This window comes from Trematomus bernacchii, unplaced genomic scaffold, assembly GCF_902827165.1.
Source record: "Trematomus bernacchii unplaced genomic scaffold, fTreBer1.1, whole genome shotgun sequence".
NCBI lineage: Eukaryota > Metazoa > Chordata > Actinopteri > Perciformes > Nototheniidae > Trematomus > Trematomus bernacchii.
Window position 1 is genome coordinate 1,947,049 of NW_022987564.1, and position 25,783 is coordinate 1,972,831.

Below are 25,783 nucleotides of genomic sequence, written 5' to 3' on the forward strand. Positions count from 1 at the left end.
AAAACACACATTGGTCAAAAGATGCTTAATATTGGACATACTCAACATAGCCCAGTCCCACAGTGATCCTGGATACTTGAGCAAGACCCACTACTGTTCTAATCAATCCCAGAAGGTGTTACAGTTGGGGTTATTATGAAATGTTCGAAGTAATGCTCCAATAAGTCGCCAAATATACTTGGTCAGCCTTTAAATACACTTTGGTGGCTTGCCCAAGCGAAGTCTATCTGATAGCAACACTGCATACAGTCACCGACACAGACCTCACACAGCCTCGCATATTAGCACGCCTTAGGATCTGACGCAGAGTGAGATAAAGGCTTTGAAGGCTGACGGAAAACAACGTTTCAACAGGGGACACAGAGAGACAGACATCCAAGAGAGACAGACATGCGAGCAGACAGCAAAACTGACAAGTACAGAACAAAGACAGAGGTGCTAAGTGACAGCTTGGGTGAGAAATGAGTGACTTTAGTGCATTTGCAGCGTTCATGTTCTCGACTGTTGGTGAAAAAGCCCCCTGGAGACTCGGTAGACATGACAAACGACAAGAAAAGAGCAGATGAAGTGAGGGAAATGTCCAAAGGATGTGGAAATCTTCTTACCTGCCCTACCTGGTGTTCAATATCACTCCATGTGATTAGGATGTCAAAACGTGTGCTGTATAAATGTGTGTGTCTTCGTTACTTGTGTCTTCGTCTCCTGCACTATAGTTGTTGCATGTTAACGTCAGTTTTCTCATTGTTTACCTTCTCAGAGGCACTTAGTACCCGCCCCCTGGGACCCAATCATAAATTGCCGACGTACAGTACTAAGGCAGTAACAATGTGCTGCCATTATAATGAGAGGCTGAAGTCAGGTTGGTCCTCTAGAGAAATATGAGTCACAAAGGCAGGTAACAAATAGGAAATGTAAGGTTTTGACCAGTTAGGAAGAAAAACTGAGCATTCAAATCAGCCATATACTATACTGTACATGTCTGCCATTTTCTTACTGAATACGCTTTGAGATGTCATCCAATATAATGCTAATTTTGTATTCTAACCAAATTAAATAAAATCTGACCTTCTACTACTTCTGGACCTGTAAGATAAGCAGTCATTGCAGCAACAGAAGTGGCAAAGCAGCGATAAATTGAGACTAATCTTAACATCCAATCCTCTACCGTGCAGGATCATATATTGAATGGAGGAATGCATTAGTTATGCAGGATAAATCTTCATTTCCACGCTCCTGGAAAGGAACAAAAGGGTTTGGACTTGAGTGTTTTCCACAGTGGTGTGGCAGCAGTGGCATCACGTTCAACTGTGACGCTAATGGCATTCACACCACACTTAAAGGGGATGATGTATGTGTGTCAAAACAAAGATACGAGAAGGAATAAATTGTCCAGGCAGGATGTCGATGATCCCATCTGCAGACCCCCAGTAACAGTGGGCTTGGACGCTGTTAGAACATTGTCTGAAGTGTGTGTGCATGTTGACGATCTGATTCAAATGTGGTCGTATATCATCGATTGTGTAGCCACGTTCTGTTAACCTTGCAAACAAACCCTGTTTTGCTCTTTGGCACTTATTGATTTAGATCAAGTATTTTGCTTCAGTCAGCCTATTGCAAAGTCTCATTTGGCTTTATGATTCGCCGTGACCACCTCCTGCCGTGCACGCTATTCGCTCATTAAATGAACATGAGCGGAATCAGACAGCTCAGACACGGTCAACAGTTGTACGTGTGGAAACTCTGGGGGGGGGGGGGTTTCATCAACTGCACAGTGATACAAGCTCGCTCTCGTGCACAATTACACGCACACAGGCAGGGTCTCACATTCCTGCACACCACCCACTGCTTGACAAACAGTGATATTAATGACAGCAGAAATGCTGTCCAATATTCACTAAGCCAAACGGTGGCAGCTGGTGCCTTGAGTCGAGATAAATTAACCTTTTTTTTTTTAAGTACCTCATGCCTATTTATATCAGCAGCAAACAATTCAAACCATGCCATCAAAGTGTTAATTTCTCATGATACGGATCCACCTTCATCCCACCATTCATGTTGGTTAATTTGAACCCTTTCTTTGTGCACAAAAGTGAAATTAGCTATTATGCTGTTTCATCATATTCACAGGCTAAATGATTTGAAATGCCTCGTTAGCTCACTTTGTGCCATTTGACAGTTTTCCCTGCAGATTAATTTTGGGATAGCTAGCTTCCCCTCACAATAGAAAGCTATACAAGTTGCTTCCAGTCAGATCTCAGTTCTGTTGGTTGGCTTGGGATCATTAGTTCATGACCCTATCAATGTGTTGCAGAGATGTATCCAATAGGGTTAACACATTTAAATCTTTAAGATTCATCTTTGTTGACCGCTGCTAATTCGTCACTACAACAACTGTCTATCTTGAGCTGTTGTCACCATCGAGTAGCATTACAACATATGTTTTGGGGGTTTTAATTTAGTGAGCTCCCATGAGAGTTTTATAAAAAAATTGTAAACATTTTTGCTGCTTTTTTATACGGAATGCGATAAAAAAATCTGCAATTTCTTTTTTTTGTAGAGCCTTTCACCTGTCCTTACAACACCCACTTAAGAAATGATCTAACATTAATAATATCTTACAGGTTTTATCTCAATTTATTTTTTACTTTGAATGAAAATAAATTACCACAAAAGCGGAGGTGCCATCTACTTTAGTATTTCACAGTGGCTGAAATTGCAGGTACAATGTCCTACTAGAGACACAAAATGCTACCAACACAAACTCTCTCTCTCACACCACGCACGCGCGCACACACACACACACACACACACACACACACACACACACACACACACACACACACACACACACACACACACACACACACACACACACACACACACACACACACACACACACACACACACACACACACACACACACACACACACACACACACACACACACACACACACACACACACACACACACACACACACACACACACACACACACACACACACACACACACACACACACACAAAGATGGCCTTGCCACATTGAATCTTTCAACAGTTGATCTTTTCTCCATCCCAGCAGGGGGAGGAGAAGGGACTGCTTCTATTGACAGGGTTTCACCTGAGAGGCTCTCCACGGCCTCCTGACTTCCCGCAGACCTGCCTCACGTCTGGGCTCGCGGGCAGGAGAGGAGCACTGCCCTTGAAATATGTATGAAAAATTTGAAAAAGAAGTGAAAAGGACGAAGGTGAGGAGGGGGAGGTGATGTGGCAGGATTACACTGCAGTGACTCCACACATCAAAGTAACATGCTAGTTATTTATATTATATCACATGTGTTAAGGTTATATGATAGATACCCGCTCTAAATCACATTTGATGAGATTTTCTCTGTGACAGATCAAGGTGTGCTCTGATCTCTGCTGCGAGCTCATACTTGCCAACCCTCCCGATTTTCGAGGGAGACTCCCTATTTCATGACCCTCTCCCGGTTTCCTCCCGGGGTCATATTTCTCCCGCATTTCTCCCGATTTCTGACAAAATCAGATTTACCCTGGACTGTTTCCACTCGGACTTTAATACAGCTACACCATTGTTTGGTTTCCATGGTAGCGCGTCTCTTTAGTAGCGCACGCAACTGAAAGTCTGAGGAAGATAGTCACAGTAAACAGAACAAGAATCGACAACTCCACCCTCTGCTCACTCCTTTCCTGGATACAGGTCCAGCCCACACATATGCTCCATGGTGCTACAGGTATTGCACTTACAACTACAATAAGCATGTTAATGTTAATCTAAAACAGCTCCGGCGATCCACTAGCAGCCCCCCCCCCCCCCGCAGTGGTTTTGAAATGCTCCCGATTTCTGAGGTCTCAAGGTTGGCAAGTATGGCTGCGAGACACACGGTGTTCATACAGTAGGTCCATGGAAACTTCAAAGAACATGCCCTTCTTCCTCACACTTCTTCCTTACCTTTCTTCCTCACCCTTCTTCCTCACATGTGTCTGAGTGCAGTTCAGCACAGCAGCACTCTGGAGATAGACTGTACACCAGGGGTGTCAAACTCAAATACACAGTGGGCCAAAATAAAAAAATCGGTACTAGTCGAGGGCCGGACTGGTTCAATGTTTATTACAAAACTTATTGAAATGAATTTATTGCCTATAAAAACAACATTAAACATTAAATAATCAGTTGCATTCATTTCTTATGGCTCTATCTGCAGCTTTTCCTCAGTCATTTCTTATGATTACATTTTCCCACAGGCCAACAACAGCTTAAAAAAAACAATTTCCCTCAAAGAAAACAACAAACATGCCCTGTTGTCGCAAGAAAAAAAGTGCAGAAGGAAACATCCATTGAAACTCAGTTTGCTGCTCTGTGATGCTAGTTTGAGCCAGATATTTGGCATCTCATTGGAATTATGGATTATCAAAAACATTTCCAAAGTGACAGACACATTGGATTAACCTTCAGCTGCGTTTTTATCGTTTTAATGCCATTGAAAACTACTTTTGATCAGAACAACAGCTAAAGGTAAGCATATCTCCGTTTTTTGCTACCTTAAGCTACGTCGTGTGTTGTCTGGTTTTGCTTCCCCTGTCGCGAGTTCTGATCGCTCAGTGATGATACTAATACCTCTAGAATCTGTGGAATCTTAGCTTACTAGCAAAGCTTGTTTGTGCAGATCCGATAAGTAATAAAGTATTTATACTTAGAGTTCTGTGCTAAGTGCGTTAGCATTCTTTCACTCAGGGCTCATTTAGACTTTTGTTTTGTTTCGGTAAAAATTGTTCATATCATCAGTTAACTGAGTTTCTTCCCGTTAAGTGAGTATGACACATTAATAGTTTATTACATTTTAAGAAGCCCTGAGACACAGTTTCGTGAAAAAAACGGGGAAAAAAAAGCAGGTTAAAAGTCTGATTCTCGTCATGTGTTGTTACTGCCAGTAATTGGCTTTCTCTTATAGAAATGTAGCTGGGTTAACCAAATTCCTCTTAACCTCCACCACAAGGGAACCCAGTTTGTAACTTCCATGATGTTAATAAATCAGACCGTTTCAGAAAGCTGACAGTCACATGACTTAAGTCCATGTCAACACACATATATTTTACGGTGGAATAAATATAGCAGGGAAGAGAATGGGATTCAGCCACTTCTTGTAAAGTAGAGGATTTTCCCATGATGATGGACATAAGTGACGACATTTTGAGGGCATGGGAACGTTGCTTTGAAATGCAAGAAAGACTCGGGTCAGCTGCAGCTTTTGTCAAAAGGCTTAAAAAAACTCAAACTTAAAGAATCCTCGACTAAACTATCTGCTTGTCTTTCGTTTCTAAAAGTAGATCTCCTTGTCCTAACCTTCACAGAATACCTGGTTTAGTTTGACAGGTGATTCGAAGGATAAAATGCACAAACACACACACATACACACGCGCACGCACGCACACACACACACGCACGCACACCACACACACTTCTTGTCAGGACTCCCTGAAGACCTGCTGTCTGTTGAGGGGCAGTTGAAGGTATAGTAAGAGTAAAAACCAAGCGGGTGTCCATGTGCATAGATGTGTGTTAGAGTGTGTGAGTGTGTGTGTGTTACCCTTTTCCTCTGAGAGAGTCATTATGTGGTTTTCCACTTTGGGAATTGACATTTTCTTCCTTTACATGCCATTTCACAGAGAGAGCCATGACTTTCTTGTCTCAACACACACCCACTTCTCACCTTGAATCTCTGCGTAAAGTTTTCACGCACTTGTGCACTCTTGTACCCACACACGCTCACACACACACACATGCACACAATATCCCTGTAACTTTTAGTAGGTCAACCCCTTAAGGGTGGCCCAAACTTAAACTCAGGTAAGAACACAATGCATATTTCGAGATACATGAAGCCTAATTAGCAAAGAACAAAAAGATCACATTCTCATGTACCTAGGATTTCTAATTAAAGGAAATACCTCATTTTCCTCTCATACCTATTCATGACTAAAATAGACACCGAACAGGAAAAAAAAGTCTCAAAGTACAAAGTAGAATTGTACTCTGCCTCAGGTGATTTGTCTCAGCCCCAGGGCTTAGTCCCACTCACTCTTTAGGAGTTTCACACATTTTTTTTAGTTTTCAGAGTCATCTCTATCTCTGTGTCTGTTCTTATTAAATAGGCGAGTGGATCAGTAAAGGAACAAAATGAGCAGAATCCAAAGTCCTGTGCTTTCTCAGAAATGGACGTCTCTTTGACTCAGTGTTCTGGGCAGCAGTGGCTGATGGGACGTTTTTATCACACACCTGTCAGCTGTGGAGAACTGGAGTGAGTACCGCCTGCGGTGAAGATCACACGGACTAGCAGAGCAGCCATTGTAGCCCAGAACGAGGCTTTAGGGCCCTGAGGGTGGGGTGTTGGGAGCCCGGGACAACAGACGCTAAGCTCTGTTAGCTTGTAGTGACAGATAGTTAGCCGCTGTTCACAATCCTCGCTGGGGGCACTGAATGTGTCGAGGGAAGGATAAATAAGGAACAGCACCTGTGTGATAGAAATCCCATGAGATGATCTGGCGAACGGCGCCGAGGCTTGACGTACGGGACAGATTTCAGAATGGCTTTCACACAAATACTGCAGCACCACTTTTGTGCTATAACATACATGACTAAAATATTATAGAGAGGTTAAACAGGCTGCCTTTGGTGATGCTATGTGTTAGAAAAATGCCTGAAAAACCACCTCCACATCCTGCTACCTACCTTATGTTCTTTTAATCATATTTTTGTTGTGGAGCTGGGGCCACAGTTATTTTCTCGTACATCAATATATAACAGCTTCAGCTTGTGTTTTAGACTTTTTCTCCTGTGTTTTGTTTACAGATGAGGTGAAGCTGAAGTTAAAGGCTACTCATTTTAGACACAATTAGTCTCGAAATCAGCTTTCAGGAGATTAGACCCAGGCCTTTCTAAACAGCAATTTCTCCTACTCACTAAATCGCCTCTTTTTCGCCTTGCCTTACTGCCCAAGTCACCATCAATACCCTCTGATTGAAATACTGTTAACTATAATAAGATGCAGTTTAAGTAATCAGTCAGCGCATATGCAGATCATGCAAGAAAGCCAACAACATGGCAATCGATCCATTTCTATTTGGGTATGGCAATCAGCTTATTTGTGTGACAGTATCTAAAAGCTGGGGTGATCCGTCAAACTGTGAAGTCACTTTTTTTCAGCAAAGGTAATGCATAAGTCTTGAATGGGAAAAAAAAAAAAGTTTCATAATTGCTAAACAAAAGATTTTTAAAGAAGAACAAGAGACAAGAAGACAGGAGAGTGGAACAAGTGATTGATTTTCTCGCAGATCTCAGCATGAAGAGTCGGGAGAGGAGATATCGACTGGTCTCTGAACGATCCTCTCTCACCTCAAGACAAAGCAGCAGATAGGCAGGTTTGATGTCATGCTAACTACTGATTCACTGAAGGCCCGTCCTTGAGATGACTTACTGCGACGCACCTGATGCAGAATTCCTGTCAGAACTCATCCCTAAAATTGTCCTCGCTTTCAAAACTTTTTTTGTTTCATCTTAGCGAGCCATCCAAACCTCACTTCTAAAAGGAAAAAGCTCGAGGTCATTCTAATTTGAGGCAACACTGGCCCGCCTCTCTACTACGTTTTCTCCTTCATGACTGCGTTGGGGATCTGGACAACAGACGGAAAGAGAAATGATGCAATCAAGCATCCCATCTTTTTTCTCGCTGGCTGTCAACTTGAGAGGGTCCCAGCTGATTGAATTGTGAACCAATAGGGGTGTATTGATTCAAGGCTTTTTTTTATATGAATCCATCAAGGACTACTGTCATACCGAGGCACGTCAAAGAACGCTTTGATTTGTGGGACGTCTGTGTGAGAGCTGGACCTACATCAAATCTACCTGCAGTCTGGCTGCAATATCAAACCAACCCCCTTTAATTATTCAAAGGTTTCAGACTAGAAGCTTTTATTCATCTGTCGCAACCAGGATGCAATCAAAATAGTTTCTTCTTTTGTGAGGTAGTACTTAAAAAACAACACAAAAAAGACACTCTTGGTTTGTGGGGGGACCAAATATTTTGTGAATTTGCTCACTGTCTAGTACATAAGCACACATGCACACACTGAGGGTATGACAGTGAATCATTGATGGGGATGGGATAGTTGGATTTTCTTGGAGCAAAGTTTGAGGAATACCAAGAGCTCAGAAATGAATTTTGAAATGTGAAGAGAGGGGTTGCTCTTACATTGCCAGGGATCAGAGGCCTGTATGAATCAGTAATATCTAACACACACACATACACACACATCATGCACTACTCTTACTACTAGACCATTCTCTCTTATTCTGACTTTTTCTGTCATGTCCAAGTCCAGAGTGATGCTGTGTTGTGATGCAATGTTTTTAAAGAGATGAACCTGGAATCTTAATACATCAAGATCTGTCTCCGCTTGATGGGTTTGCAAAGGTTTGCTTGGTGTTCGTATGTTGAACAGAACATATAGGAACTATTTACACTAGAACTGAGGATAAGGGTGTCAAACAATGTTTACTTTACTTTTTCTTCTGATAGCTGAGTATAGGTGGGATAGAGGAAGAACAAACAGCAACTTCAAGCAGAGCACAAAAGCAAAGAAAAGAGATGAGCAGAGGTGTAATCGATAACCAGAAGATTCACTCTTTAAAAGTAGAAAGAGGAGGGAAATGAAGACAAGAAAGAAGACAATAGGAGAAACTTCAGATGGAGACTAGTTGAAGGTCAGAAGTTTTACTTAAAAGTCTACGAGGCAGCTTATTTAAAGGGGACCTATCATGCAAAATGCACTTTTGTACGTCTTTTAGACATGAATATGTGTTCCCGGTGTTCCAGGGAACTCACCCTATTATACTTAAGTCATTATACTTTTTGATTTTGCTGAGGGCCGATTCAAAATGGTCCGCGGGCCACATTTGGCCCCCGGACCGTAGTTTGGACACCCCTGCTCTACCTCTATTGTCAAGATCTGAAAAATACTCACTTCCCAGTTACCCATATCATGACATTTAGTGACAGTGACTGCTGAAGCTACTGACATGTAAGAAGCCATTGAATTCCAAGTAATAGGGTTTCTTTCTTTCCCTAGCATTTCCATAAACTGCTGTTCTTTCATGTTCAACACCGTTTGAACTGGGAATATTTCAGTTAGATGCCATTTGATCCCACGCAATGAGATCCTTTAATAAATCACTTGCATTTTCTTCTTACCTTCCATCCTTTGTGTGAACATTGACATTTTCCTTCTGCATTCAGTGATTTGTGAGCAGAACAACTCCAAGATAAACTAACATCAGCAAGCCTTGATTCAATGATGTGGTAGTAATGGATAATGTATTAACGTAAGAAACACTTTTTTATGATTTGAAGGTAGTGGCAAACATTTTTTGCAGTCAGTAAATAGTTGTACAGGACATGTTGTTGTAGCAGATTCCCGAAAAACGACACCATATGGCTGGACCTATACCGCCATAAATGTAATTTCATATCTCAATAACGATATATAAACGATCGCATATTCTTTCATAATTCCATTAATTGTTTTTATGAAAAAACCACGTCTTCATTGAATCTGTGTAACAAATAAAATGTACTGATTAGGTTCTTATTACATATAAAACTTAAAGGGGACCCATCATGCAAAATGCACTTTTGTACGTCTTTTATACATGAATATGTGTCCCCGGTGTTCCAGGGAACTCACCAAGTGTCAGAAAACACAACCCTCTCTATTTTCCTCCATACCCAAATCTCTAAAAAAGGGTCTGCAACGGATCTGATAAAAACTGATCCAGATTTGAACACTGTCCTGACGTCAGGACGGTGGCGCTACGGCTATTGGGCCAACTCCACCAATCAGGAGGAGACAACCACGGCATTGCCGTTCGAAAGCGCTGGAGACGCCGTAGTACATATGCCAGGCCTCTAGATGGTGCTGTTGCTCACAGAATCAACCCTTGCAAAAACAGAGCTATAAATTGTCAAATTGAGCGAAATGAGGCATGGCTAAAATGCATGATCTGTTTGGTATTTTGAAAAAAAAAAAGTATAAATATGCCTTATATAGGTATGGTCCTACACTATATTATTCAAATATAGCATGATAGGTCCCCTTTAAAGTAAGAACACAAGGCTGTGCTCCTGGGAGTCGGTTGCCTCCGGAAGAATAATACACAGGACTTTCAAAAGCAGTCATGTTCCCTGACTCTAGGGAATAAATTAATCACTCACATACTTTGTCTCTGATTCAAAAAGAGAACATCTGTTTTAATTTAATAGGCGGAGTTCATGTTTTGTTGTGACGCTAAATGGCAGAAGGTTCCGTTGTTTCCTGCCTAAGCTCCAACTTTGATCTTCCATCATCATTTTGTTTCCTGTTACCGTGCAACATTTGTCATCAATGAAGCATAACTTGAGGGGGATTTATGCAGTCAACAAACCTCTGAAACGAACCGCACTTTGCAAAGAAGGAGCAGCAGGATTGATTTCTGTGTCAGCCTGCACAAAGGAAACGTTGAGCATTTCAAAAGTGTGTACAATATGAACACTATATAAACAAGGTTCCTTACGGATGAAGGGACTGATATAGGGATTGATGACAAATACAAATGGATAGATGTGTTTGGCCAAGCTGATGGATGGGCTTTAGGGATGTCAGCAACATATTTGAGGGGCAGATTGTAACTTTACAAAAACTGGTCTACGTTAAAAGTGTTACTACCTTAACTCAAAGTGACCCCCTTCTGCGGTTCTAAGGGGAATTGAATGTTGGCGGTTCTAGGGTTAACAGGAAATGACATAAAACTAGTGCCAAGGCATGTCAATCAAACTGCAACTTTTAAAAGTCGCTGCCAAATAGATTTCGTAAAGAGGCAGCAAAATGTTTTTCATAAAAATTCAAGGTTATATTTTTTGATGCGTATACCTCCATGCATAAGAAGTTGCTTTTTGTTAGTTTTCTAGCTTTTAGAAGTCACTCCATTTTCTGTGTATTGTATTGTGGGACAAAAGTGCCCATGAAAAGCACACTCAAAAATCTGGCATGCTTTTGAGGAATCAGCTTTTTCAGTAATTATAGTACAGACTCAAAATCAGCTTTTGAATAGTGTGTATCTTTTGTCATCTTACTACATGTACTTGTATCCAGCCACTTCACAGTACATAATTATCTCATAGGCCTGATAGACAGCACAGTTAAACATATGAGCCTAAAACCGAAGTGTGAAACCAAAAAACACATTTTTGATCCACCATTGTGTTCTACTTTGCTTTTGGTCGTCCTCGCCAGCTCATAACCGCCACCCTCTCTCACACTGAATACTGGCCAACCTTGCGATTGCTGGTTGGGGAATGTGGAAGCACAAAACCAGGAGAAGTGAGGATAAGAGAGCCAAAGATTAGGGATGAGTGGCTGGGCAGATGAGGGATAATGGGTAACAGTCCGCTTTCGGAGGGCATGACATCGCGTGGGAATTCTGGAGAGGACCAATTCAGGCCGGATGAGAGAGAGGAAGCTGATTATCCACCCTCCTTTTGTGTGTGGGATCAGGATCAGCCAGCAAATCCTCCACTCGGAGAGGAGAGGAGGGGCAGGTGAGGTGAGGCAAGGAAAGACAATGAATGGGGGGGAGAAAAAAGGAGATGACATGACAATGAAGAGAATGATACAGAGGGGAATGAAATAGTGGGCGAGGGTAGGGAAGGAAATGTGACATGAGAGAGTGATTTTGCCTTTGATTTGGCGTATACAATGCAATCAAGTTATCACTGATTCCTTTTTGACCTGGCATGCATGATTATGTGCATATAGTTTATGATTACACCCCTGTTTATGTAGTTTTTCTTTTTAGCCTTAGTCCTCATTAGCTACTTCGTTTCATTAAAACTGCTTTGTTCCTGTCCCACTGTTTTTTTACACCTCACAGTCTCTGATGATTAAATGAACTCAGAATATCTTGCTCTAACAACCCACACTGTTCTTGTTCGTCAAGGGAGCCACAGACGCCAAACTAATTGCATGTGCATCTGTTCGCCGGATACTCAGCGTGTGTGTGTGTGTGTGTGTGTGTGTGTGTGTGTGTGTGTGTGTGTGTGTGTGTGTGTGTGTGTGTGTGTGTGTGTGTGTGTGTGTGTGTGTGTGTGTGTGTGTGTGTGTGGTGTGTGTGTGTGTGTGTGTGTGTGTGTGTGTGTGTGTGTGTTTGTGTTTGTGTTTGTGTTTGTGTTTGTGTTTGTGTTTTTAGCTTTGGCTTTCCTGTGTCATATATCCCTCCACTCTCTGGTACCTGCAGCAATACAGGAGCCATTAGACACTCTCTGAGTGATGACATATAGCAGTTTTCATTAAAAAGACATTTGTTGAAGACCTGGAGGCCTTGAATTGATGTGAAGCGAGAGACAAAGGCTCGTGTTTGTCTTGGGGGGGGGGAGCAGCTGAGTGACTCATATGTCAGTGTTTCAGGCTGTAAGAAAAAAACTCTGCCAGTCAAATAAACTGCCTCTGAAAGTAAGCCAAGGTTTGATGGGGATGAGAGAGAGGCAGGTGTGCATGTGCGCGTGCAAGTTTGTGTGTCAGTGTTTCTGTGCTGGAAGGTCTAAGTGAGGTAGAGAGAATGAAGAACGGTGTGAAGTCATTTGGCGAATTTGTACAATGCTGTGGAGTGAAACTGAGACACTGTTCCTAACACCTGTCAGAGCTGTGGATTAACAAGAACTAACTCACATCTACAGCCTTACACCCGACTACCTACCACACACCCCAGAGCCATGCACCCTGGGATAGGAACCCCCCCCCCCGCCCCCCTACAAAAAAGCCTGGTCCATCAGCCTGTAAAGCCAGAGTGCATTAATGTCATCCTCAGACATGTTTGAGGAGTTGTTCAGATGAACATGAGGCTGAAACAACTCCCTTCATTTTACTCTTAACATTTTAAACAAGGAGGATGTAACTGAACCCATGAGTATAACTTTCCACTTGAAGAATAACGAGAGTGGAGAAATAATGAATGTAATGTATAAGTCATAAAGTATCTACTAGATGAGTAAGTCGCTGTATCTGTAAGAGCACATTTTCGAGTTCATTTAAGGTATGCACTCCAATATTCTGACAGGCTTTCATTACATGGGAACTTTACAAGTAGATCAAGGCAGAGACACGAAGTGAGTCCATTAGCAAACATGCAGACACAGCACTGTGCTGTAATGCTACATGAATGGCATTTTAAGGGAAATGCTCACCATGGCCATGTCTCTGGAGTTGGTTTTGAGGCTCAAATAGCCTTTACTGTAGGTGTGAAAACACATTTTTGTTTGGAATTAATAATTGCCTGAGCGATTAACACGTTGGCTGTTGAACAGTTCGATGGATTTTTGGCATGTCAGAAATGTTGGTCATTCTCTGATCCCATTTCACAAATAGCTGCTGTCAAAAGACAATATATCAACTATGAAGAGCTCATTTAATATTACTGGAGTCATATTTTAGATAATGGTAGCCTAATCTAATCTTGACTGAGACCATTGATTAACATTAAACTGAACTTCACTGAAAAACGATCAGACCGTGTCTCGAAAATGTGGGTGCAAATAATCCTTTCCTTCTACACAAAGTAATGCTGCCTCTCTACTTCCACTTTTTGAGAAAGATGAGTCTTGTTTTTATTACATTTTATTGGAATTGTCACTGAAAACATGCTAACAAAACACACACACACACACACACACACACACACACACACACTCACACTCACACTCACACTCACACTCACACTCACACTCACACACAAGCAGAAAACAAAGCATCATGGCTGTTATGTCTGATAAATATTCAGTACATCAGTTACTCTGGAAATAACACCACAGGACACACTTTATGAAAACTGAAAATGGGTTCTTCACCTGTTGCAAATTAATCATTTTAACAAACAAAAAAAAAGTGCAACTACTAAATTAAATGAAAATGTATTTTAAACACATGGACACATTAAAAAGACATAAAACAATAATGTTCTTGAGCCAGTTAAAGACAACAAATGGGATTTAACCTCTTCTGCTTGTTTACCACAATCTATCAACAAACTCCAAAATGACCCTCAAAGGGAACTTCATATAAGTCTCGGCTTATTTTAATTAACACTATATAAAGTCGATTAACAACTGTAGTCATGTATTGCAGTCTCATTTCTAAATAGGATATAAACACATTTTACTATTACAAACTGTCCTTTGTCATTTGATTAATGTAAAACCATTAGAACAAATGGGTGTGATACAAAATAAATCAATAAACAACACTCAGGCCTCGCAAGCACTTAATGCTTCACAAATAAAATCCACCAGCCAGCCCCCCCACACAAAATGTAGTTCAACAATTAAAATTCAAAATGCAGATACAAAACAAGGGCAAAAAGACCATGAAATGAGATGATAAAATGAGACAAGATACAAGAATATACAAGTAAAAAAAGACCATTACGAAATGATAACAATAACAATATTCATCATAAGCCATATCAAATAAATACGATTTCAGCTGTTGTTTACCAATGATTTTTAAATACTTACAACCTTTAATCTTGGATGTCATGAGTCATTTTCCCTTCCTGTTTGGCTAGGCCTTGTCAATCAGAAGTAGATCCCAAACCACCATGTTACTTAAAGGTGGGGTATGTCATTTATTTCAGAAACACTTTTTGTTATATTCCATGGAATGCTCTTAACATCCCGATAGCAATGAATATATTAAATGCTTTGACAAAAAATCCATAAATAAATGTCATCTGTGGAAGCCGTAGTACTGTAAAAAGCACGACCAATCATTTTAGCTGGCCCGGCTAAAATAACTGGATGGCCTACCTGCCTGTCAGCCTTCCATCTGTGCACAAACTTATCTCGTGCCCTCATTGGTCATGTGCGCGTTCGTGTGTGTTGGAGGAGGGGCTCTGTAAGGAAGTGGCAGATTTTTTCCGGTTGTGTATTTTCAAATTCTAGCGCACTCGAGCCGGTTTCTCCAAAATGACCTACCCATCCTTTAATACTTTTGCACACTAAAACTCGGTCAACATGTCTGTATCTAAGCAACTGTGAAATCTAAATGAACCTCACAAACAACTGAGAGCTTACCAGCCATGGCACCGGGTCTTTAACGACCACATGTTGAATTTATTGCATATCAGTTGAGGTCAGGGACCCTCGGGCTCTAGTCCCTATAACCTGAGACAACCTCTTGCTGTGAGAATGAAATAGAGGATGCAATAGAAATGCAAATGAGGCTGATATGGCGCTTCATGACACAGTTTAGAAAGCAATAACATGCCAATTGGAAAAGGACTTTCATCACTTTCCCTGAGGCGTCACCACTGCTTAGTCTGCCGTGACAAATGTAAATACATTTCATGTTTTATATTGTTTGGTGTTTTCGCTTTAGCGAGGTGGGAAAGCTGACATGATCCTTCAGTATATCTGAGCAGGTAAAAGCCTGATTCCTTGTCAAAATAAAAGGCTGTAAAGAAGTCTTTACTGGAATACAAAAAAACGCTTGTACTGACTGGACAACCACACAATGTTCTGGCTTTATGGTGATGCCTAAATGTGTGTGTAGTCATGAGCAACGGCTGAAAACACTATTTGTAGATAGCCATTGCTGCGGAGAAGGGATATGAAGAAAGTGGGTATACATCGTGGTGAGATGTAATATAATTTGATGAGCACAAATGCACACACTAACACACACATAGGGCTCTGACTGAGGCAGGGAAATGCCCCAGAGTAGGAAGGTTAGCCAGTCATGAAATTACTAAACAAATAGAGGCTTACGGGCTTCCCAGTTCTAACATTTTAAGTGGATGTTGAGACCTGCAGATAAGCTTTGTGTGTGTGTGTGTGTGTGTGTGTGTGTGTGTGTGTGTGTGTGTGTGTGTGTGTGTGTGTGTGTGTGTGTGTGTGCGCCTGATGGATACAAGAGGATCTGATGATGCCACTGATCATAATGATAATGATGGTGAACGTGATGTAATTGCTTAATTATTGCCTACAACAAAATGCTACCCATAATCCCACAGTCATTGATCCTTTTATCTTGCCTTTAACTGTCACGCATGTGATTCTCTAAAAGCAATACTTTTTTTTTCCTCCACTGTTTGTGAACATAATAGTCCTGGGCAGGATGTTGAAATGTTCCAATTCTCCACCCTCACCAAACAACGATATATAAATCGCTCGAGTGTGTTTGAGCACTTAATCCCTAACAGAAACTAAATTAAACACACAAAGCTTGTATTAATGAGTATTTATACTGTTGCAAATATAACCAAATGTGTTTTGGTCCAAATAATTCCCATAATCCTCCAAATTAAATGAGAAAATACTTCTTCTCTACACACAGTTTATCCCCAAATGCTCACTCATTCTTACGATGCAAAATACAATGACAACAATCTGCAAACAAATGCACAAAAATAACCTATTTTTCAAATTGCCCAGCCCTGGTCGACAATCCAATATGGCTTGTAGCACATGAGTATTTTATGATGCTACATTTAGTATGGTTCATTTGACTAAAGTAGATTTTTATTCGGGTAACGATACACAGTCTTCATGCCGGGTGCTTGATAAACTAGCTTGCATGCTACTACTTTGTGCTGATCGCTGCATGGAAAGACTAATCTGCTACCATTTCTGCTTACCTTATTAGCACAAGAGGACTCCTTTTACAATGCTAACCCCTTGAGACATGGAGCAGCACATATGACCAGTTTATACAAGAATGAAATCCACTGAACATGTTTGAATTCCACTTCAATCTGTCAGCAGAGGAGAGGTGAGCTTTGCTTGTCCTCTGCGGCTCAGGTTTGTGTTAGAGTGCATCATGCCGTCATCACTGCTATTGAAGATGAAATGTACCGGGGTGAAATTATTTATTTGCCTCGAGGCTAATGGGATATACATTGATAACCCCCCCAGAAGGCAGCAAGTAGATGTGTCAGCAACAAACCAAGGAGTTTAAAGTTAACAGGCACACACATGCATCACAATCTGTCTATGCTGATTACATTTCCGATCTGACAAAAACATTTGAATGAATAAATAATTGATTTATCAAAGTTGATAAAACTAAACTTTTGATTTCAGAAAATTCAATTTTTAATGAGATACATGCTTAATATCCTTACCAAAAAATAACAACTCAAGGTTTAGCTTCATCGGGGGAGATGGTTTCGATGTCATCACCTGACCTCAGTAGGAAGTATTGTTTAGTTGACAACAGGTGTCATGTAAGTTTGTACTTAAATCACATGGTAACAACTAACCAATCCACATGACAAGAGAAAAACTCCCTGAAAACAGCCATGAAAACTTTGAAAACAGCAAGTCAGATTGACCTGTGGATTAGTGCACATGTCTTAATGCCAGCCTTGTGTCAGGAGTGCAAATCATGTAAAATAAATGATCACTTAAACAGCACTTTTCAGGAACATGTTGTATCCTAACCTACAGCAGCGGTTCCCAACCTGTGGGACGCATTGCAAGTGGGCCGCCAAATAATTTTCCAAACATTATGATTTGTGTGGAAACATTTCATTATTAAGATTTTTTTTAACCTCTTTTCCTTTCTCTTTCTTGATCCACCTTAGCAACGGTCATTACAGTCCTTGACAGCGGTCTGTACTACTGGATTAACAACGTGTCACATGTTCTGAATTGACCAATCAGAACTTTATTTAGCCTCCATATTGTTTATGGTTGAATGTGGGCCCTGAAAATGTTTTAGATTCTTAAGTGGGCCCTGAGTTGAAAAAGGTTGGGAGCCGCTGACCTACATGGTTCAGTTTAAAGTTGAGTTGACCACCTGATGGTCACCTGATGGAGACTGATGGAGACTCTCACCCTGTCTCGTCCCTGTACATTTTATCATCTCTGTATCCTCTTGTGTAGGCTTTCAATACTTCTCCTCCTCCCATCCATCCCTCACTAATTCCCTCCCTGTAGAGGAGCTTCCAGCCTTTGTCCTGCTCTGCAGCGTGCAGGACCCCGAGCCCTAATCCCCTTAGTCGCCTGCGAGGGAGAAGGAGGGAGCAGGGCGTGGATTTTAGCCTCTGGAGTTTAGGGCCTGGCTCTAATGTAATTACTCATTGCAAATGACCCTGGTGACGCGTGGCTGCAGCCTCACAGAGAAGCACAAGACCTCTGTCCTTTGGCTCGTAACTCAAAAGCAGGGGTGAGAAAAACAAAACAAAAACTCTCAGGGAAAAATAATTGTCGTCCACTGTGACCTCCATATAACTTCTCATTACAATAGGTGCATATTTTGTACCACACCAGGCTCATATGGGCAAGCTCTCACTTTAATCTGGTCTCGTGAGAAATACGGGGCTAAACAGGCTAACTAGGTACACAGGTTAATTGTGCAATCTCAGATCTTTCTAAGGATGAAAAAGGAATAAAATAAAGTTCTCTGGCTTCTCTCAGCTGAGAACAAATAGGTCAAATAGGCGCTCCAGTGTAGGCGTACATGCTTTCATATTTGTGTATAATTACACCGCTCATGAGGAACTAAGCATTTTTTTTTATATTACCATGGAAACCAACAACAAAGCAAAGGTTAGACACTAGTCTCTTTTGAAAATGAAGAATGCATGTCCTCCCGTTTACCAGCAGGCACTCTGCAGGATCTAACAACCTGTATTTCACATCACGTCTCAATATGTCCTCCCAGCAGGACATATTGGACTTGCAGTCAATACATCATCTATCATCGACTTTCCTCTTCAGAGCTTAAAAAAACGTTGAAGCTTCCTGATCTCCTCTGCCAGCCCGGCGAGTGTCTGGCAGAGGACAAAAGTTAACAAAAAAGAAATAGGGATGAATTATTGAGTACAGCGAGGGACAAACGAGAGCTTTATGTGCTGCTCAAGCGCCCATTTAACCTTAAGTAATTATTTGGCTTCCGCTTTTAATGGAGGCCTGAGCAAGTGAGATAAATCAGCGTTCACTTGAGAGATACTAAAGGATTCGGGAGTGAGAGACAAGTTGACAGAGCGAGCGCTGATGAGCCTTCGGAGACCAGGGAACTCGCACGCACAATTAAGCAAATAAATGTATATTATCCAAGGACACAAACAAGTGCTTCGTTATTCGCTCTTTGAGAGATCACATGCAATCAATGGCTTCATTGTACATCCAGATTGAAATAAATGATGGTCAAGGATGTGTAAAAATGTGAAATAAGTAAATAATTTATTGCGTTCCTGACCACCGATCAATACAGCAAATCGATGGATATGCATGGTGTCGCATAGGTTGTTGGAGCTATAGAGAAAACTGCAGTGACAGGAGAGCCCCGACTGTATTGAAAAGCACGCACGCACGCACGCACGCACGCACGCACGCACGCACGCACGCACGCACGCACGCACGCACGCACGCGCGCGCACACACACACACACACACACACACACACACACACACACACAGTTATTTTGAGTGAATTTGATTTATGTTCAAGCACCTCGGTTGCTGTCACTCAGCTCTCCGCTCTGTAATTTACTTTGAAAGGGGATCATCTTAAAGGGGATATTTTGCCAGTCATGCAGTTTTGACGAATATTTTTTAATTAAATACGTTCCCTCAGTGTATCTCAGCGTTGTGTTTGATTCACAAATCCAACAAAGTAAATCAATACATTCAAATTGCTTTGTTAACCCATTCACTTCTTGTTTCCCAATATTACGAGGACAACTTTGAAACGGCATGTAGGCTCACAGATGATTAAAAAGCCCATTTTGTAAAAAAGTTTGGATATTCACAGCAACCCGTCTGACCTTTCTTTCATAAATGTGTGATATTTGGCAACCCTGTGACCTTTCTTCTAACGCCACCATCGAGCCAACATTTCCGCTTGTGCAAACGAAAAATCAATCTTAGGAGCAGATCAAAGTTATATTTACGCTCCACATAGTGTAAAGTCACCTTATTTTGGACACCCACGCTTAAAGGGGACCTATCATGCAAAATGCACTTTTGTACGTCTTTTATACATGAATATGTGTCCCCGGTGTTCCAGGGAACTCACCAAGTGTCAGAAAACACAACCCTCTCTATTTTCCTCCATACCCAAATCTCTAAAAAAGGGGCTGCAACGGATCTGATAAAAACTGATCCAGATTTGAACACTGTCCTGACGTCAGGACGGTGGCGCTACGGCTATTGGGCCAACTCCACCAATCAGGAGGAGACAGCCACGGCCATTGCCGTTCGAAAGCGCTGGAGACGCTGTAGTACATATGCCAGGCCTGTAGATGGTGCTGTCCCCACTGAATCTGCCCTTGCTAAAACAGATCTAAAAAATGTCAAATTGAGCAAAATGAGGCATGGCTAAAATGCATGATCTGTTTGGTATTTTGAAAAAAAAAAAGTATAAATATGCCTTATATAGGTATGGTCCTACACTATATTATTCAAATATAGCATGATAGGTCCACTTTAAGTTAAAATGTCCTCTTTTCATTAAAGTGGTTGCAGAGTATTCATTAACCAAAGTGAATAAACCTCCGTCATTTAAATGAGTCTTCTGCCTTTACTTTTCACCACTCTCAGGACAAAAGATAGAGGTTACTTTTAAATAATTTTCATCAGAGTTCAATATCACACATAATGTGTTTTATTCTGCTACAAGAAGACACAGTTGGGCACAATGCTGAGTATGTCACGAGTCCACAAGTGAAGTGAATAGGACAATCAATCAATCAATCAAAACTTTATTACAGACTCAGGGTCCAGATAAAAGACAAGACATTACATATAATAAATTACATACACAGCATTAAAAAAAATCCATAGTTTAAGAATAATTTAAATCAGTGTCCTACAAAGAGACAACTATACCAATGTCTCCACAGCTGCGATTGGTACCGTGTACAGAACAAGTAAAATGGGTTTCTCAAAAATAAAGCAGAAATAAATCGTTTAACTGTATAATCTTTGCAACCTGTTGTCACCTGGGATCACTAAATGATTCATTACAACCTAACTTGGTCTATCTGAACATGTACATGTGCTTTATATATGTGAATGTTCATGCGCTCTGTGCTTCTGTGGGATTCTCCATTTTAATAATATATGCTGGCATTAAAGTCAGGGAACAGTGGGAGGTTGAAGATGAAGGGAAATTAGATGGCATTTGAAAATAGAGATGTGGCGACATTGGCTGTGTAATGAAAATGTTAGTGGTATACAGTGTCTGAGTTACTGAGTACACACTGGCTGAGTAAAACAAGGTAATGTTGGGAGTTATGGAGATAGAGAAGGTTTATTTCCTTCTATTTCATTTGTATGGTATGCTGAAACTCAATGTATAACAATTGTTTACAAAACATGTCTCTGTAAACACACCATACCCGAAAAAGAGCACTTTAGAAAAAGGAAAAGTACTTTTTAAACCTAAGGATTATTGTAAATTAAAAACCGTGAGAACCCCATATTTACCACATTGTATTAATCTAGATTTTCACATATTAACAACAAAATATACTTTAACGTGAAAGTGGTTGAAGATGTATACAATATGATCGAAGTGAATTACAAATGTGAAATACAGTATACCTGTTTGCTAACAGCCTTTAATACAGTTACAAAGATACATTAAAGTGCAGTTTAGAGCTACATACCCCCCCTGCAGTAATGTGATCCATCACATAAAGTGCCTGAGATACCAGTATACAGTACAGTGTACGCCCCTATCTGATTCATGTGACACGTGTTCATGTTCGCACAGCGGGGGGGGGGCCAGCCTATTGATTGCAGCGGTGGGTGATGATGATGGCGGGATAAGGTTGATGGGGGACGAGGTGGATTGCCTGAGGCACTAGTAATCAAAGATGTCCTCCAAGCCCCCTGCTTCACTCTCCTTTGATCAGCAGACCCAGATGGATCTTAACAGTACCGATGGAGGCGTGCGTGTCAGGGGCAGTGGGCCAAAGAGACCAAATCACAGAGCGGTACACGCCAGTAGCCCAAGGCAAGAAGCACACTTTGAAGGAGGTAGCTCACACAGCGCTGCTCCATCATCTGACTGTCAGCTGACGGAGAAACACAGCAGTCGAGTTGCAGCAGAGGAGAAACGTGCTGTGTCTTCATTTGATATCTCTCTTGCTACAATGCAATCGTGTGCACCGTTAACACTTACAGAGTGTAGTCATTCTCACTTGTGAGCATTGTCCAGCACCAGACACTTTTTACTAGGGATGTCCCGATCACCTTTTTTTGCTCCCGATCCAATTCCGATCATTTGATTTTGACAATCTGCCGATACCGATTTTTCCCGATCCGATCTTTATGCAATGCATTAAGAGAAAAAAAAGGAAAAAAGCATTCAAGTTGTCCCTTAAACCCCACGTTCTCCACCACAGATAACGGCTGGTCATCCAACGCGATGAATTCAGCTATCTTGGCTGTTATGTTTTTGGCCTTTTCACTGTTCTGGGGCAGTTTCTCTTTCCTTTTAAAAGTCTCTGAAAGTGTCGGTTGTTTCAGTGCCTTTACCTGAGTGGCCGCTGTGTACTCGTCATGTTGTTGTTGGTGTTTGTATCTCAGGTGGCGTATTAGATTGGTCGTGTTGAACGTAGCTCTGTTCTTTCCACCACGCGGAACGTCCGCCTTGCAAACATTGCATCTGGCTGTTACACTGCCTTTGCTTTCAATTTTATAATACTTCCAAACTCCTGACATTTTCTCTGTCCCGACTCCCGAGGCACCAGCTGAACGTAGCCTCTCGTTAGCTTACTGCTACTATTAGATACTGCGCCCACTCTGTTGCCAGATTTGAGAGAAATAAGCAACCAGGTCTATGAAAACAAGCCCAAAAGAAGCAACACATACATGATGTTGTGTAATTTTAAACCAAAACTAAGGCCTCAGGATGACTTTAAGACGTGAACATGGTCATTTTTGTTTTGTAACATTAAATAAAATAAATAAAATAATAAAAATATTTTATAAAAAAATAATAAAAAAAAAAAAAAAAAATCCCGATCCCCGATTTTTTCCCCCGGGACATCTCTACTTTTTACGCTGCTATGGACAATCTTGCACTAATGTACATTCCCAAAGATATTGAAGTGACTGTTATTTTGTATATATTGATTGCTGTGTTTTTGTCTTAATCTGTGCATATGTATACATGTGTCTGTTGATTGTGTATATATAGGATATACATATTTTATATATATTTGTATTTTTGTAATCGGGAATGTGGGAAACGGTATTTAGATCTCTCACAAACTGAAAGATTGACAATAAAGTTGACTTTGACTTTGACTTGACTTCTCCTGAATCTCACAAGGCTCAGAAATGAAACTGTTAGATGGCCAGCTACTGTAGCATTGGCACCAAATCATTATAGACTACTCAATTTACCTAATAATACAATGAAAAAGGCTGCTTTTGGACCACAGTGTAGTAAACAGAAAAAAACCATTTCAAGCTTTTTTCAAACTTGCCAATATAGCTATAGTTGAGGAAAGATGTGTCTTGGTTCCCTTATCTTTCTCACTGTGTTGAGTGCACCTGTTCTGTACTCATGTTGCACTGCATTTGCACAAAACATATCAAGTGTTAGCACAGATATATGCAAATTGCGACAACGCCCGATTTCACTCTTCTACTTTCCTTCAGCTTCTCTTTCACTCGAGCATTACATTCTGTCTAGACTGGTCTCATTTCAAATCATTTAAACGTGGCTTTACTCGGTACATTGCTGTGAAGTTAGCAGCCTGAAACAGAAAAAGAGTAAATTACTCCAGTGATCTGTTTGAGCTGCCATTAAATGTTTGAAAGTGTATTGCTTTAGACTCATTTACATAACATCTCTTTGTGGAGGCTGGTGAAGAAAGCTTTGAAGAGATGGATAGGACACTCTTTAGGGTATTTTATGGTATGTAATTGAAAACGTCAATTACTGTATTTGAATTTTAAGATAAAAAGAAAAACTTTAAATGTGCAACGGGTTTGTTCTCAGCAGTGTTTTGTGTCAATGTTATCACATTAGTTTATCTAACATACTTAATAGTTTGATTTTCACCAATTACGTCAGTCAGTCGCGTGTGAAAGGGGAGAAAAGGCTATAGGATGCAATGTGCTTTAAAGAGCAGAGAGCTATTAGAGTAATGTTGAATTAATGCCATGTTATGATATTAATACCCACTATACAATCTGAGGAGTGTCCAACACTGACTCTGTGGTTTTGCCTGCTCTATATAAAAAAAAAGTGTCCCAGACTGGTTTTAATGCGTAACTCAAAAGGGTTGGATCACAACTGCACGCTGAACACATTTTTTTGTAGAGACATACATGTTGCGTTTATCATTCACAAACGTGCCCAACATCACAACAGAATGCTGTGGTAGCAAGTTTTTAATCACAAATGTGCCATGCCTGAAGCCCACTCTGTTTCTATTGTCTATTTTACGCAAAAACATATCTCACCCTGCTTGCCATTAGAACATAAGTTAGTTTTAGGAACTTCAGGTGCATCCTTGGTTTATTGCCAAAAACCACCAACTTCAGATTAGCTAGATAACCAGCAAATTACATTACATTACATGTCGTTTGTTAGACGCTTTTATCCAAAGCGACTTACAATACATTCAGTACTGTGGACAATCCCCACAGGAGCAATTTGGGGTGAAGTGTCTTGCCCAGGGACACAACGACATGCTGACTGCAGTGGGACTCGAACTTGCTACCCCCTGATTCGAAGTCCAGCACACTCCCCACTTAGCCACAGCCGCCCAGCAAATAATGCAAAAACTGTGTGTGTTTGTGTTTGGAAATATACATCTTGGTAACAGCTCAGTTACAATAGCATCTAATTATGTGGTCTGTAGAAAGAGTTTCACCTTCGAGGCGAGACATTGGAAAACAACCCTACTGTTTTTCTTTTAATATTCAGCATTTAGTCTGCCTCGTATTTTTAGAAACGGGGTCTGAGTCATCCTGAGGCCAGTTTACACAACACCTGTTTGTCGGCTTTTCACTGTAGATAATGAACCATGTCGACAAGGCTTAAGGCTCCATTTCAAATTTTAATACATATTTGTGTCATTATTCTAAGGTACCTCATTATTCCCATTAGATGTTCTAAAGTGTTGTGTTTTCACCTCGGAGGAATGATACCAGTCTTGTTTACAGCACGCTGAGTTAAATTACAGAGGGAGGTTGAAATCCAGGGAGATTTTGCCAGTGAAATAAGCCCCTGCCATTTGCCACCAATCTCTGTGCCCTCTCCATCTTCTCTTTGACCTGCTCCATCCCCCGTATCGGCACCTCTTTCACACTGTCTTTAACTCGCTCCTCCATCTCATCAAGTAAAGGAGATAGTCCGCCCCCCTCCAGAGAAATGCCATTTCCTCTGTGAATGTTGCCGCTGCTCCTAGCCTTTCTTTCTCACACCATTTCACTCACAAGTGTTTTTCTTCTTTTCTTCCTTCCCTCTCATCTCCCGGGAGGAGTACCAGGGGAGGAGACCACCAAACCGACAGCCAGCGGGGGGGGGGGAAAGCTTGAACGCGTGCTTCTCTTTCTGCCGTTGTTTCATCCTTTCGCCCTTGGCTACCCGACCTTAAAGCCTCACTGCCGTGTTGTACTCTCCTCTGCCCTTTCCTTTCTTTTTCTCCAACCCTTTCTAGTTGAATCTAAATCTAGTGTCTCTTGAGACTGTGGAATAATGAGTGGGATCA